The sequence below is a fragment of the Notothenia rossii genome (assembly GCF_949606895.1).
Source record: "Notothenia rossii genome assembly, chromosome: 10".
NCBI lineage: Eukaryota > Metazoa > Chordata > Actinopteri > Perciformes > Nototheniidae > Notothenia > Notothenia rossii.
In genome coordinates this window covers 40,764,005-40,778,259 of record NC_136908.1, presented here as the reverse complement: position 1 = coordinate 40,778,259, position 14,255 = coordinate 40,764,005, and positions in this window count along the sequence as shown.

Genomic DNA, 14,255 nt, shown 5'->3' with positions numbered 1-14,255 from the left:
GAGCCCGGAGTACTCTGCAGAGTGCTTCGTGATTAGGTGAAGTATTTGTATGTTTGTGCCATTAAAGCAGATTATTGTTTAACCCTTATCCTGGCTGCTTTGAATTTTTCCTTCTTTTGAGAACCCGCTCATATAAGAACGGCGCGGAGCAGAGATTCTGCCCCAACAAATGGTGTTTCCCCCGACGTGGTGACGTCATGAGTAGGGTTTTTGAGAGGAAAATCAGCAGCCAGCGGACGAATGGTCCGGAGAAGAGGCCTAGAATAATCTCTGACAACTAAAACGAGGATCCTACAATTGAAAGGTGAGCAGACGAGCCTGTTTCTATCGAAGGTCTGTAATTGGCTAAACTAAATTTTAGAGTTGTCAGAGACATATTCCGGTGTCATAGTTGTTGCGGTGGAATATACAAATACGTGTTTTAGTTGTAAAGTAGGATATTGAGTTCCTGCAGCCGGAAGGGTATTGAAGTCCCTGGCTTAAAAAAGTGGAGGTACAGAGTCCCCACAGTTATACTGTCTGGAGTAGTTAAATGGTAGTATTGATTCTCCATATAGGACTGACTCAAAATAACAAATCCAAAGCTCGACGGAGCTGGAGATGAGTTATTTATGTTATAAGTGATCCAAAGGAGAGTAACGCTAACTTCAGAAAGTCATTCTGAAGTGACCGGGCCTCACTATATCCTTTGTTCTGTTGGGGTTGAATCTATAAAGCCAAACGTCACGATAAAGAGTTCTGTAAGCCTGGGTTATGACTCCATGTCAGCGTCACATCGTTGAAAGACGATGTTGAATCGCGCTGAGAGGCTCGCTAAACTTGTTGGAATAAACATCGGACAATAAAAGCTGAATAGACTGTACGGGGAATTTTTTCTGTGAATATTTACTGGTAACAAAGACAGTAAGTCAGATGAATAGATACAAAGTCATAATGAAGGGAGAATTTGAACGAGAGGAGCGTGAGTTAAGAGCTTACGAGAACAGTGGGTTCAAGCAGAAAAATTGAATAGCAGGATAGCAGAAGTGTTAATTGTTGAAGGAAGCCCCCCTTCTCTTAAAAAGGCTGAGAGCTGCAGCGGGGGAGAGAGGGGGCTGTCAGTATTTGTCTGTGAGACCCCCCCCCCCCTTTTTTCCTCTCGAGAGCAGCAGCGGCCCGGAGGGTGTCTGCTTGCTTTTTTCTCTAGTGATCTGAAGTTGGAGTGAAATACATAGAAAATGAACAGATCAATGTGTGATTTGAAGTGGTAGATATATTGAAATAAATAAGAAACAATGATTTGCTGCTATTTAAACATAGTCTTTGAGAACTGATTGATACCGTTGCATTGCGTTGTGAATTTTATGGTATTTGTCATTAACTAAGGATTGTACTTAATTATACTTCAAGGACAATTATATTACATACAGTAACCTTAGGGGAAAATAAAAATATCCACCTAGAATAAGACATGGAAAGAGGAGAATTTGTTAGACATGAAATAACGAACTCATTGGAAGAAATATATATTGTAATGTTATTTAGGAGTTGTTATTATCATATACAGTTACTCTCAGTTGATGGTTGTTTAAAGTAGATAGGAAACTGAAAATGTAAACGATCCATCTCACACAGTTGGAGAACAAAAGAGGTTTTGATGAGAGAAGCTTGGGCCGGCAGCTGCAGGGCGCAGAGAGGAAGAGAGAGAGAAAAGTCAGATGGTTTGAAAGAGTAGAGAGAGGGTAAATGTTATATAAAGTTAACTAATATTCTGGAAAAGGTCATATTGTTTTGTGAGTAACATAAAATAAGAATATATTTACTAGATGTAAGAACAACAGGCTTATCTAGGTTAACAGAAAATTGCTATTAACCAGTTTCAGCTGCGCCTATCCTGTCTTTGTTCTAAAGAGAACATACGTTGCATTTACAATTAATATTAAGAAAAGTTCACAATAGATACCATTAAAGACCGTTTGGGATTAATAGGACGAGTTTGTCATAAACATTCGTGCTTAGATGGAATAAAAGTGTTGAGATGTTCTCAAAAATGGGAGTTTTCACAATGCTTTTTAGTTTTTATTGAAACAATTAAGTAATAAGGACAGAAAAATGTTCCGTGATGATTTATTTAGGTTTCAGCTTTAGTAATAATGAAGATTACATTTTGTAAAAATTCCTTTAAGTGTTCCAAAAATATATTCATTAACTTTAATCAGATTACTTGTTTTAAATATATAGCGCTGAATACAGTTAGTTTTGTATTCTGTTACAAATCTAACCATGCTTGTAACACAACTTAGATAAACAATTTGAAAAATAATAGAATAAGCAAGAAGATAAAAGATGAATCTATAGTGGTTAAGAAAGGTGTCTTTGTTTTGCCTATTAACTTAGAACTGAAGTAATGAAGAATAGGAAGACTGTTACCATTAATGGGTTTAACATTCACATGTTTCAGCATTCCTGACCATATAGACACTCAGCTGTTTTATTTTGTAACCCGCTGGGGGAGAGATTTACATTGAGTTTTTCTCAGTAGCTGATTTGCTGTGATTACAGCAGCATTGGATAGTTGTGCCCCACCTTTGGGTTGTACTCTGAATCAGTGTGTTGGTGAAATGTTGCTCATTGCAAACAGAAGAACTGTGCAAAGAACGCATCTCTGAGGAGGCATGGACAGTTTGCTTGTGCCTCGTTGTCAAGGCAACAGTGGTGTGAAGAGGTACTGCAGTTTTTGGGGATGTCTGCTGTACAGAGGACAACGTGTGTCTGCTGATTGTATCACATTGATCCAGAGGTTCCTTCCCCCTCAGGACATCCCAATGCCAGAGAGAGTTTCCTTGGAGCCCACTGACCAGGGCCGGTTCTAAGCTTTTTGGGGGCCCTGCCACTGACTACAGCTGAAGAGGACAATGAATCATTGACTGTTCTCAATACAACAAGATCAAGAGACAGGCTGGTCTCAGTCTGTTCAGACTCTGAAGAAATCATGCAATGATTTTACAGCATAACTGTGCAAGAGTTTACCAGAAGGTGGTGTAGAACGATATGCTTAAGCGTTTAGGAAGGGAGGCTGATTGTTTAATGATGGTCTGGAATACTGAAAAGATTAAAGTTTAATATCCTTGTTTGGCAAACAAGACATCTGATTATTTTGTCACACATGATAATCTTGACATAGAACCTAGCTATGGGTAAACGTGTGGACGTTATACCATTATTATCATGAATTAAAAATAAATAGGGAAATAGTATCTGGTTAAAGATGAATGGATTTCATATCCTAGAGAGGATTAGTTATATTGTGAATACTTCACAAGGTATTTACTAATGTATTTTGAAAAACACACAAGAACACAAGTCCAGTTTTGTTTTTAGATTAAATTGTCCATTACCAAAACTGTTCAGCTTAGGTCTAGCTTTAGACTTTGATAGTAAAAGAGTATTTAGGCTTATTTTTGTATATCTGACATTTTTTTAAATATGTTGGCTATTCACTAGATAGAGAGATGGCATTACTCTCCATTTGTTAAGAACATTTCTGAAGATTAAATATTTGTTTCATTTCTAATATTCCTATTTAAGAAGTAATTTTAGAGTGACAAGGCTGATGCTGAAATTGGAAAATATGTTAGTGGTTTGCATGATGTAAACAAAAAAGGTTTTGTTTGTTCAACCTCCAGTTAAATCTGAAACAGTAATAATAATTTATTTGGCCAAAGCTTAGTTTAACATCCTGATGTAACATTATGAGGTATGTTCACTTCTAAGGGTAAACAAATTGATAAAATTGATTATTGTTATTATTATTGATTAATTTTGAATATTAATTCAAAAGGCCGTTTTCTGCAGGTTCACTTAAGAATGCCTTGCATGAACATTTGTCAGGTATTGTGTTTCCTAGGTGCGGCATATTAATAAAGTCTATTGATAATTTGTTTGTTAAACATCTGAAGAAAATGATGCTGCGAACACGAGAAAAACTTTGTTGCATTGGTTGACATCAACACAATGATGTCACTAGTACAACTCCAGCTAGTAGAATATTAAAGTCTCTGCAGAGCACGACACATGGCCAAAAAGACTGAGACCAAATGACCTTTGACCCTGACTGACAGTGTGACTTGAGAAAAGCACTATCAATGACAGACTCTGGGGCTGACCAAACTTGACTTTACAACCTGACAGAGTGAGTGTGAATGAATTTCTGCATGTGATCAGTGCAACTGCATGATTCTAAAACAATAACTAACCGAGCATGTCTTTGGACTAACATATTATTTTGGAGCTCCAAGGGAAACATAGGTTTCCTAAAAATTCTGCAAAAGGGGGAAACCACAGGTGACCCGTTCTAATATACTTGATTTTCATCCATCCCACAGGCAGTGGCGCTTGGCAGAATGTGAAGCTCAAACTAAAATCTAAAGATTCTGTTTATTTTAGGACTGCCAGCTGGAAATAAACACTTATTTTCCCTGGAGTGTTTACTGTGAATAATAATGGATGTACTTTTGTGAATGATGTTTGGTATTTTCTTGTACCCACTGGTTACCTGAAGGTTTTCTTCCCATACAGCAGTTTGTTACACATGTGTACATGTGTAAAAAGGGGGAGTGTGGGATTTTTTCATTTAGGGACTGGAAGAAACCTGCCGCCCCAACTCAGATGTTCAATCTGACCATTGATTGACAGTTTTAGATTTAACCTGCTCCATATCTGGGGATAAGATACTGTTTGATGAATGTTGACATGTTTCTAATATTGATTGAATTATAACAGGTAACACAGATGCAGAATCAGTGGCCAAGGGGCTACTGAGAAAGGTCATTCCAGAAGGGAGTACCAGAGAAGTTGACCTGTGATGATGAAACAATTTTGTAATATTTCAACAGGTATTAAAGTAACTGAGGTTTGAACTGTAGAAAGAACATATTACAGTTAAGCTAAAACATAGTAATGTAATGAGATTTAATTTAGACAACATCTTGTAACTAGCCTGGCAAAGAAGTAAAAGCCATAGACTTTATTGAGGTAACATTATGGGGATACATTTAATTTAAATTCATAATAGAAAGACATTTGATGACAGTATGTTGGATTTCAGCTTGATAATATCTAAGCAGTGACAGGTAGAAGCAGTATCCAATTCCAAACCGCCCCCTACACCCCTACACACTACCCCTCCGTTTGCGTGTTCGCACGGAGGGTCTACCACATTAAGTGCTGTTCCAAACCAACAAGTGTTGAGTGGGAGTGGGTTATCAAGCCCTCCAACAGCGAGTCTGCATCGCACCTGACTTCACCTGCTGCTCTACCTGACCGGACTCAACACTGGGTCTGTCCGTCATGAAACAAGCTGTTTACAAACAGTTCCGTGGAAATATTCACTGATAAACTGCATAAGAAGAGCTTTTTAATATCTTCATACAGATGTTAACAACTTCATGGTTACCTCGTATTTGTTTAAACTTAGGATCATTTACTCATGTCTAGTCTACAAAACGGTAAAAGTTGTGTATATTTACATGGACTTTTGCTAAAACTAAGCGGCTTATAAACATCAGATTTTAAAACAAAAATATGTTTACAAAAAATAAATTATATATATATTTATTTTTGTTATTTTTAACCCAAGAGATGCTGATTTGAGACCGCTGTTACGTATTATGGCATTTCCTGTTTCTGCAGGAGAGAGGGGAGTTCGTCCCAAAGCTTGCCGCTGTATTTACACCCTCCACCTGAAAGAAGGGAGCCTCGTTAAGCTGAGAGTGTGACTACAGACCGAGTTCACTCCATCACGGAGGGGGAGTGGGTAGGGTGTGGTTTGGAATTGGGCTGTAATGTCAGATTATTGCTTTGATGCTCTAAAAAGCCATTAGACATGCAAACTGCGTACCTGTACTGCTACTTAGCAATTGAATAGCTAGGATGCTTGTGTGTGTGTGTGTGTGTGTGTGTGTGTGTGTGTGTGTGTGTGTGTGTGTGTGTGTGTGTGTGTGTGTGTGTGTGTGTGTGTGTGTGTGTGTGTGTGTGTGTGTGTGTGTGTGTGTGTGTGTGTGTGTGTGTGTGTGTGTGTGTGTGTGTGTGTGTGTGCATGCGTGCGTGCATTTAGTTAGAGTTCTTGATTGCCCTGGCCTCTTCTTGGCAAAAATTACGCTTATTTTGCAGTACTCCTGCCTATCTCAGATGAATGTTCTCACTTGATTCACAACATGACTTTAGATATCTATTCTCTAGCTGTGATCACTGGGATGGTCTAGATTGATTCACAATGCACGTGAAAAAAGGCAATGGTGTTACTGGCATAAGAAGCAGACAGGGTCCCAGTGTTAAGTGGATATAAATATTAGAGGACCAGGCACAACCAGGGGCCCTGTATTATTAAAATGATTTTTTTACATCAAGAAGCATGGAAGCTAAAATAATTTGCACATTGGGGAGCATGTGCGTGCCGGAAGTCACAGGAATGAATCGTTCATGTCAGACGACTGCTTGGATATGCGACCCATATCAAAGGGCAATTAATAGGAAATTGTAATCAACCCTTGTGTTGTGTTCGAAAGCTGTTACCCTTCATGGTGTTCGCGGGTCAATTTTGACCCATAATTTATCTCAGTCCAAAACACTCAAAAAGAAAGACTATCATCCAATATTGTTTTAACTACATCACAACTAACTTATTATGCATTCATAACCGTACAATCCTGTTTTTTTATGGCCCAAAATCACATTACACCACATATACCAGAGGGATGGGAGACTAGGTGCATGTTGCGAAAAAGTTATTGTTACGGTGGAAGAAGGGGGTGGGGTGTCTAAAGTCAAAGATGAATCTTGATTGGGCCAAACTTGGTGTTTGTACACTTTATTTTTAGAGACCGAAGAGGAGAAGACATGGAAAAGGACTTTCGGGCGGCACCAAAGTTGTTCTGGAAAACTGTCCGACACCTCACGAGGGGGAAGCAGGGAACCATCCAAGCTGTCTACAGTAAGGATGGGACGTTGTTGACCTCAACTGATGGAGTGTTAGGGAGGAACACTTTGAGGAACTCCTGAACCCGACAACTCCTCCCTCTATGTTAGAGGCAGAGCTGGAGTATGACGGGGGATCGACACCAATCTCCCGGGGGGAGGTCACTGAGGTCGTCAAACAACTTCACAGTGGCAAAGCCCCGGGGGTGGATGAGATCCGCCCAGAAATGCTGAAGGCTCTGGGTGTTGAGGGACTGTCATGGTTGACACGTCTCATCAACGGTGCGTGGAAGTCGGAAACAGTACCGAAGGAGTGGCAGACCGGGGTGGTGGTTCCCCTTTAAAAAAAAGGGGGATCAGAGGGTGTGTGCCAATTACAGAGGCATCACACTACTCAGCCTCCCCGGGAAAGTTTATTCCAAGGTACTCGAAAGGAGGGTCAGGCCGATTGTCGAACCTCAGTTTGACGAGGAACAATGCGGATTCCGTCCTGGTCGTGGAACGATGGATCAGCTTTTTACTCTCGCAAGGATCCTGGAGGGGGCCTGGGAGTACGCTTATCCGGTCTTTACGTTTTGTAGACTTGGAGAAGGCGTATGACGGGTTCCCAGGGAGTCACTGTGGGAGGTGCTGCAGGAGTATGGGGTGAGGGGATCTCTACTCAGGGCCATCCAATCTCTGTACTCCCAAAGCGAGAGCTGTGTCCGGGTCCTCTGCAGTAAGTCGGACCCATTTCCGGTGAGGGTTGGCCTCCGCCAGGGCTGCGCCTTTGTCACCAATCCTGTTTGTAATATACATGGATAGCATTTCGAGGCGTAGTTGTGGGGGAGGGGGTCTGCAGTTTGGTGGACTAAGGATTGCACCACTGCTTTTTGCAGATTATGTGGTTCTAATGGCTTCATCGGCCTGCGACCTTCAGCACTCTCTGGATTGGTTCGCAAACGAGTGTGAAGCGGCTGGGATGAGGATCAACACCTCCAAATCTAAGGTCATGGTTCTCAGCCGGAAACCGATGGACTGTCCACTCCAAGTAGGGAATGAGTCCTTACCCCGAGTGAAGGAGTTCAAGTATCTCGGGGTCTTGTTCTCGAGTGAGGGAACAATGGAGCGTGATATGGGCTGGAGAATCTGAGCAGCGGGAGCGGTACTGCAGTCGCTTTACCGCACCGTTGTTTTTTTCTCTAAAGGCCCCCCACATTCTGGCTATCCTATTTGCATGCTCTACGCCTTTCCACCGCTGCATCTCATGCCCCACTCCTGGAGGGGGTGAGACGAGAACAGTTGTCTGTCATTCTGGTAGCCCCAGGTCGCCGCTCGGCGCCGTGGTACACAGAAGTGACACAAATGATGGTGGGCCAGCCCTGGACGGGTATAGGCTGCAGGCTAAGAGCTCAACTCAGTGAAAGCACTGCCTGCTGACCAATCAGAGCTCAGTGTGCGGAGTTTAAAGCGATCAAGTCATATTACAGGAGAAAGGAAATACAGAAAAGCTGCCGTTGCAGGAAAGACGGCCGACAAAAATCACCGACTGTGTTAACGTGAACATTAATAGAATATCACCTCCCACCTTCAGAGCAATCTGACTATTATAACATTAGCGTTAAGAAAGCTTACTTAAATATCTGCCACAACATAAGTAACCAGATCAGAGTAACATTAAGTAGCCTACAGTCTGCGGCATATCACATCATAATGTATCATATATTTCCTTATCTGAGTCAGCTGAGCCGTGTCTGGCCGTGCAACACTCACAGTGTCACATACTGTATGCAGAAGTATTATTTCAAGCAACACATTAAGTTGACGAAACACTCGAGACAAAAGTAATTAAAGTCAGATCCACTCGTGTCTTAGACGGGGCAGTGATATCATAAACCTGTTAATGTACGCATTCAAACACTTTTTCTTTTACCAGCTGTATTCACCTTGCAGGTGCAACTATGTGGCTTTTATCCTGGATAAAGTGTTTAAGTCATGGATGTTTAAAGTTTAACGTCTTCATATTTGTCTAATATTATAGTTGACTTTTCATTCAGGAAGTATGACGCTCCACTGTCAGTAGGCTTCTCCATGTTTGTGATTGGTCGAATGCTCCAAATACCACCCCTTTCATGTGAACGCGCACCTAACTAGATAGGACACGGCTGGCTTGAGCGATCCACTTGATAACCCGCGTCGTAGTACCGTTTAGCGAGAGCGCGTATGTTTTGGATCAGGCCAAATGGCTAACTCAAACATATCCAGGTTAGGATGAACCAGCTTCGTAGTACAGGCCTCTGTGCTCCCCTGATCCGAACACCAACGCTCTAATCCACTGAGCCACAGCCGCCTGTTATGCAACTGTTCTGCTAGTAATCACAGACACACTAGTTATCAGAGGATCAGAGATGTCAACACTTTACTAACTAACCTTAGTTTTATTATTATGAATGATTTTTTAATAACTTAATTAACTTACTCTTTATTCCAGCCCCATACCTTAATTTGTTTGCAATATCCTGATGGACCTTACCTGCTCTATATGCATGTGTGTTCAGAGTGCCAAAAAACTATTTAGGAGAGTAAACACTGCCTTAGTGAACACAACTGTCCTGGGCCGGTAAATTGCTGTAATAACCTAATGGACCCCCCTCCCCCTCTACTAGGATTAAGGGTTTGATACGCTGTTTGGGAAAAGCAGTGGATTACTGCAATTAATACATTGGAAATGAACAGGAGCCAGTAAGGTGGGATAAACTGAGGACATCAAGAGGTTAGATTTCAGGACAATAAAGCAAAATTGGAAAGGATTTACCCCAAAATAACAAACTTTCCCACCTTTTAATCTGAAATAGAAAGGCATTTGTTTTAATGAAAAGCTATCCCACCTTAAAATACAGTTGAGGAGATCTCAGATAGTAACAACAAGGGGTCTCAACTTATGGTAAAGGGCCCTACAAACAATAAATAAAGGACTTGTTTTTCTCCTTAAGAACACTTTTGGCTTTTGGCACTTTCGCTCTTATCATACTGAATGTAAAGTCCATAGGCCACAAAAGAGTTTTACCAGATCAAGCTGAGACCCAGCCCACATTTCCTCAGTACATGACCCCCCACTGTTAGGAACTGTGGGGGATAAGGCTGTTCCAGAGCAGATTTATGTTAAATTCCCACCTCCATGACAAGGTTTAAAAACTAGCCCTGGGGTACCTTGGTGGTAGATAGAAGGAGCATGTTCTAATATATCTGTTGCTTCCTCACAGTACGACAGCTTTCTAATACATGCCCAGGGTCAGTGGATCTACACACTGATGTGTTGAAGAGAGAAAAAGACATTTCTGATTGTGAAACTTCAAAAAAGATATACAATAAGCCAACTACTATTGCCAGATGTCTACACATTTGGCCAATATTTAATTTGCTGGTATAAATGTTTTAAAAGCAGGTTTTAATAGAACCATTGGGGCAGTTTCCCAATAATACATTACAAGCTACATTTTAATGAATTGGCCCCTCCTCTCATCTGTTGACTCAGCATGCAGTAGACCCACAACCCTGTCGCTACACAAAACGTCAATAATAAGCTGCTTTACATTCAATGCCAACATTTAAAAATAGTTTTTTCCTTTGATATCTGCACAAGACAGATGGGATATGGTTAAAGTTCCCCTCCAGGCATGTACAAAAAACCTCTCCTATGATTAATGTTTTGTTTAACATGCATTTCCCTCATAAAAAGTTAAAAATAAATAAAAGGAAAAGGGGTTTGAAGCATATCTTCTCTTCTAGGGGGGAAATGCTGCAACCGGTTTCCCAAGTCAGAGTAGTAAATCCATAGTTCTTTGGCTTACAAAAGGAGTTTGTTCGGGCGCAGAATTCCATAGCAGACAGATCAGAATGGTATACGTGTAGTATGTCTGGTGGGATTTTTGGAAAGAAGCTCCGGTGTCCGGCATTTTCTTTATCTCAGTCCATAAGAACTAGGAACCGGAAGGTCACACAGTATAGTGTGGAAAAGCAATCAGTTCACCTCTTGGGCACTGCCAAGGGGCTCTTTAGCAAGGCCCAGACCACTGCTCCTAATACTAGGATGCGTTAAATTAAAGTCAAAACGTCAGTGTGTCTGCAATGCTGTGTACATTAAAACTGTTGATTTGATTTGAGACCTCAATTTTCAGTTTGACTTCCAAATCTCTTTGTTGTCAAAACGTTCACTATGCTAATGCTAACTGGGAACGAACTGTGTGTTATGTCAAAGACATGTCCATATGTATCAGCAGTATTGTATTAGACAGAGACTGTCAGGTTTGTGAAATATCTAATCTAGTTTGGGTTCAGGTTACGTTTGAATGTTATATTTTAGGGAAGTGCACAGACATCAAAGTTCATAGTAGTTTTTGATAGATTCCTCTAGTTGTCAACAGTCCAAATTAATTTGTCAGAGTTTACCATGCAAGGTTGAACTCAACTCTTGACATCCAAAGATAGAGTTAATTCCACTGATGAAAATATATTTTAGCTTTTCTAAACTCTGGAAAGACAATGAAACAATACGTATTGTTTTTTTTACCTTTTTTCTTTTACTTTTATTCTACAAGGTTAAAAGTGGTGTGTGTGTGTGTGTGTGTGTGTGTGTGTGTGTGTGTGTGTGTGTGTGTGTGTGTGTGTGTGTGTGTGTGTGTGTTATGTTCGCATACAGCAGTATAGTAGCATATAAGTCATAGTATATGAGTTATATGCTATTGTAAAAAGTAAATCATAGCATAGCATAGCTCTTTATTATGTTCACTCCTGACTAATGAACTTCTGTTATCCCCTGCTTGTTAGGAACCTTGACTCAATAGTATGAGGACTCAAATGCACAACCCAGAGACAAAAAAGTATTGAAGAAAATAATCTTTACTATGAAAAACAAAATCACTCTTTCAGAGGATATAACAAAATGTCAAAAGTAAAGCGCCCACAATGGAGGATAAAAGGGAAAACACTGAGTCCTTTAAACGATGGCTTGGATCTGGCTTCATGGAACGAACTAACAATACGAACTGGCAACTGACAAGGGAAGACAGGACAATTTATACATGCGGTAAGTGGGCACAGGTGGAAACAGTCAGGGGCGGGGCAGACGCTGATAATGGAATGAGACAAGGTGAGTAAAATAAAAGAGGAAGTGAAACATAAACTAAACTAACATGAAACATGAAAATGACAATCACAAACATGACAAAACGAACATATTTGATGGGACACTACACTGCTGGATAAATTCTAAGCATTGTTGTCAGCTGTTTGCCTCCTTTCCTTTTAGAGGACATGTTAAAAGGCTTGCTAATGAAGTAAGAAATCTTTGGGCAAATATGTCTACTCGGAATGAGCCATGCATCATACCACAGAGGAGACTTCATAAGCAAGGCATTTGGAATATGTTGGATGTGGCTTGCTTTAATTTATTACAAACATGCAGAAGTACAGCACTCACAAACCTGTACAGACACACATGCGCATACACACACACACACACACACACACACACACACACACACACACACACACACACACACACACACACACACACACACACACACACACACACACACACACACACACACACACACACACACACACACACACACACACACACACACACACACACCTCCAACAGCGATGGAACACCACCCTATTCCATTGCTCTGCCTGCATATATTACTCCCTCTCCCTGCGCCTCGGTGTGACAGGGACAGATTGAAACGCTCTCTGATAGCTGCAGTAGCTTTTGTTACGGGAAATGGAGCTGCACATTTACATTTACTCATTATATTACTTTGTTGGATCTACCGGGCTAGCAGGAAGCTGTTTAATGGTTCGGGTGCAATGTGTCTTTTAAAGAAACAGGCAAGTATTACATGCTAAAAAGTGCAGAGGTATGTTATCAACACAGACTTTTTAGAAAGTGACTGTATGGGGATTGACCCAGTGTAAGGATACTGGTACTGTTAATGAAACTCTGAACAAAGGAACGGTCACACTCAAAGAAACATGGATTGGAATGCTGTCAGGTTTATGTTGGCAAGAAGACAAGGTACATTTTCACACTTGTGTAAGGGCCTGATCACACACCCAAATGCTATTATATGATATGCTAATTGAGACAGTTTACATGCTGCAGTCAAATAATGCATAATAGCCTTGCTGACACTAAGGGCATTCATTTACATATTTTCTGCCAACAAACCTAATGAAGATAAAAACAAACTATCATATTAAACTGGGAGTATCATAAACTCAGAGTTTTCTCATAGACTTCTATGAAATCTGATGTTTTTATGCATACTGAAGAGTCATCCTCTTGTATTAAATCATGATGGTTTTTTTTAAATACAAGATTTAATTCGAACTTCAAAAAACACCTAGCAAGACAAAGTAGAAACCAGTGAAGCTTTGGAGAGGAAACACTTTGTTGTGCAAACATGACTTCACCTCTGCAGCAAAGATACACTCAAGGCAACGTCCCTCTCATCCCTCCAGACGTCTCCTATTTTTTAATACATTTCAAGTTACTCAGTAACCCTTGTTAAAAGTGCAACTTTGCAAATAAAAAATGATGAAAGGATGTTTGTACCAACCCCAATGAAGCAGGTGTACAAATAAAATAACTACACAATATGTTTTCAGACTGCCATTAGTCATAGCTTTAAAACTCAATTTGCTTTGACGACAGATCGAAATAATGGCTTAATTTGCCCTTTAGGTCAAGTTCATTCAATTACAGTTGTTGTCTTACTGTCATGCATATCATCCATTAAGAATAAGCGCTTCAGACAGGGATGAATATCTCCTTTTTTATTGAGTCTTTAGGTCAGTTCACCCAGTAGCAGACAAACATCATACAACAGATTTCTGGTTTTATGTGGCATTAAATGTGACACTTTTGGGCTCAGGTTAGTGTTTGGAGGTTGGAATACATTACTCATATTAGTGATGTGAGAGACTGCCTGAAAGATCCCTGTTAACTCTCGCTAACCAGAGTAAACAACTGACACAGCCTGCCAGCAGACTTTAAAAACAAGTAGCAAGAAGAACGTTAGCGTTGAGCTGCTAACTAAATAAGGTTAAACAGAGGACCGGTTTTCTGCGACTTGCCCAGAACACAGCAAAGCAAAGTCTGCATCAGATCCACAGCCAAACTCTGCCGGTCTTGTCCACAACCGACGAAATGACCTCCAAAGCCCTGTCCACTAAGCATATTTTTCTTGCGGAAAGGCACTGACATGGCGGTGCAAGATTCTCCTCCCAGAGTTTAATCAAAATAGTTCTCCCAGTTC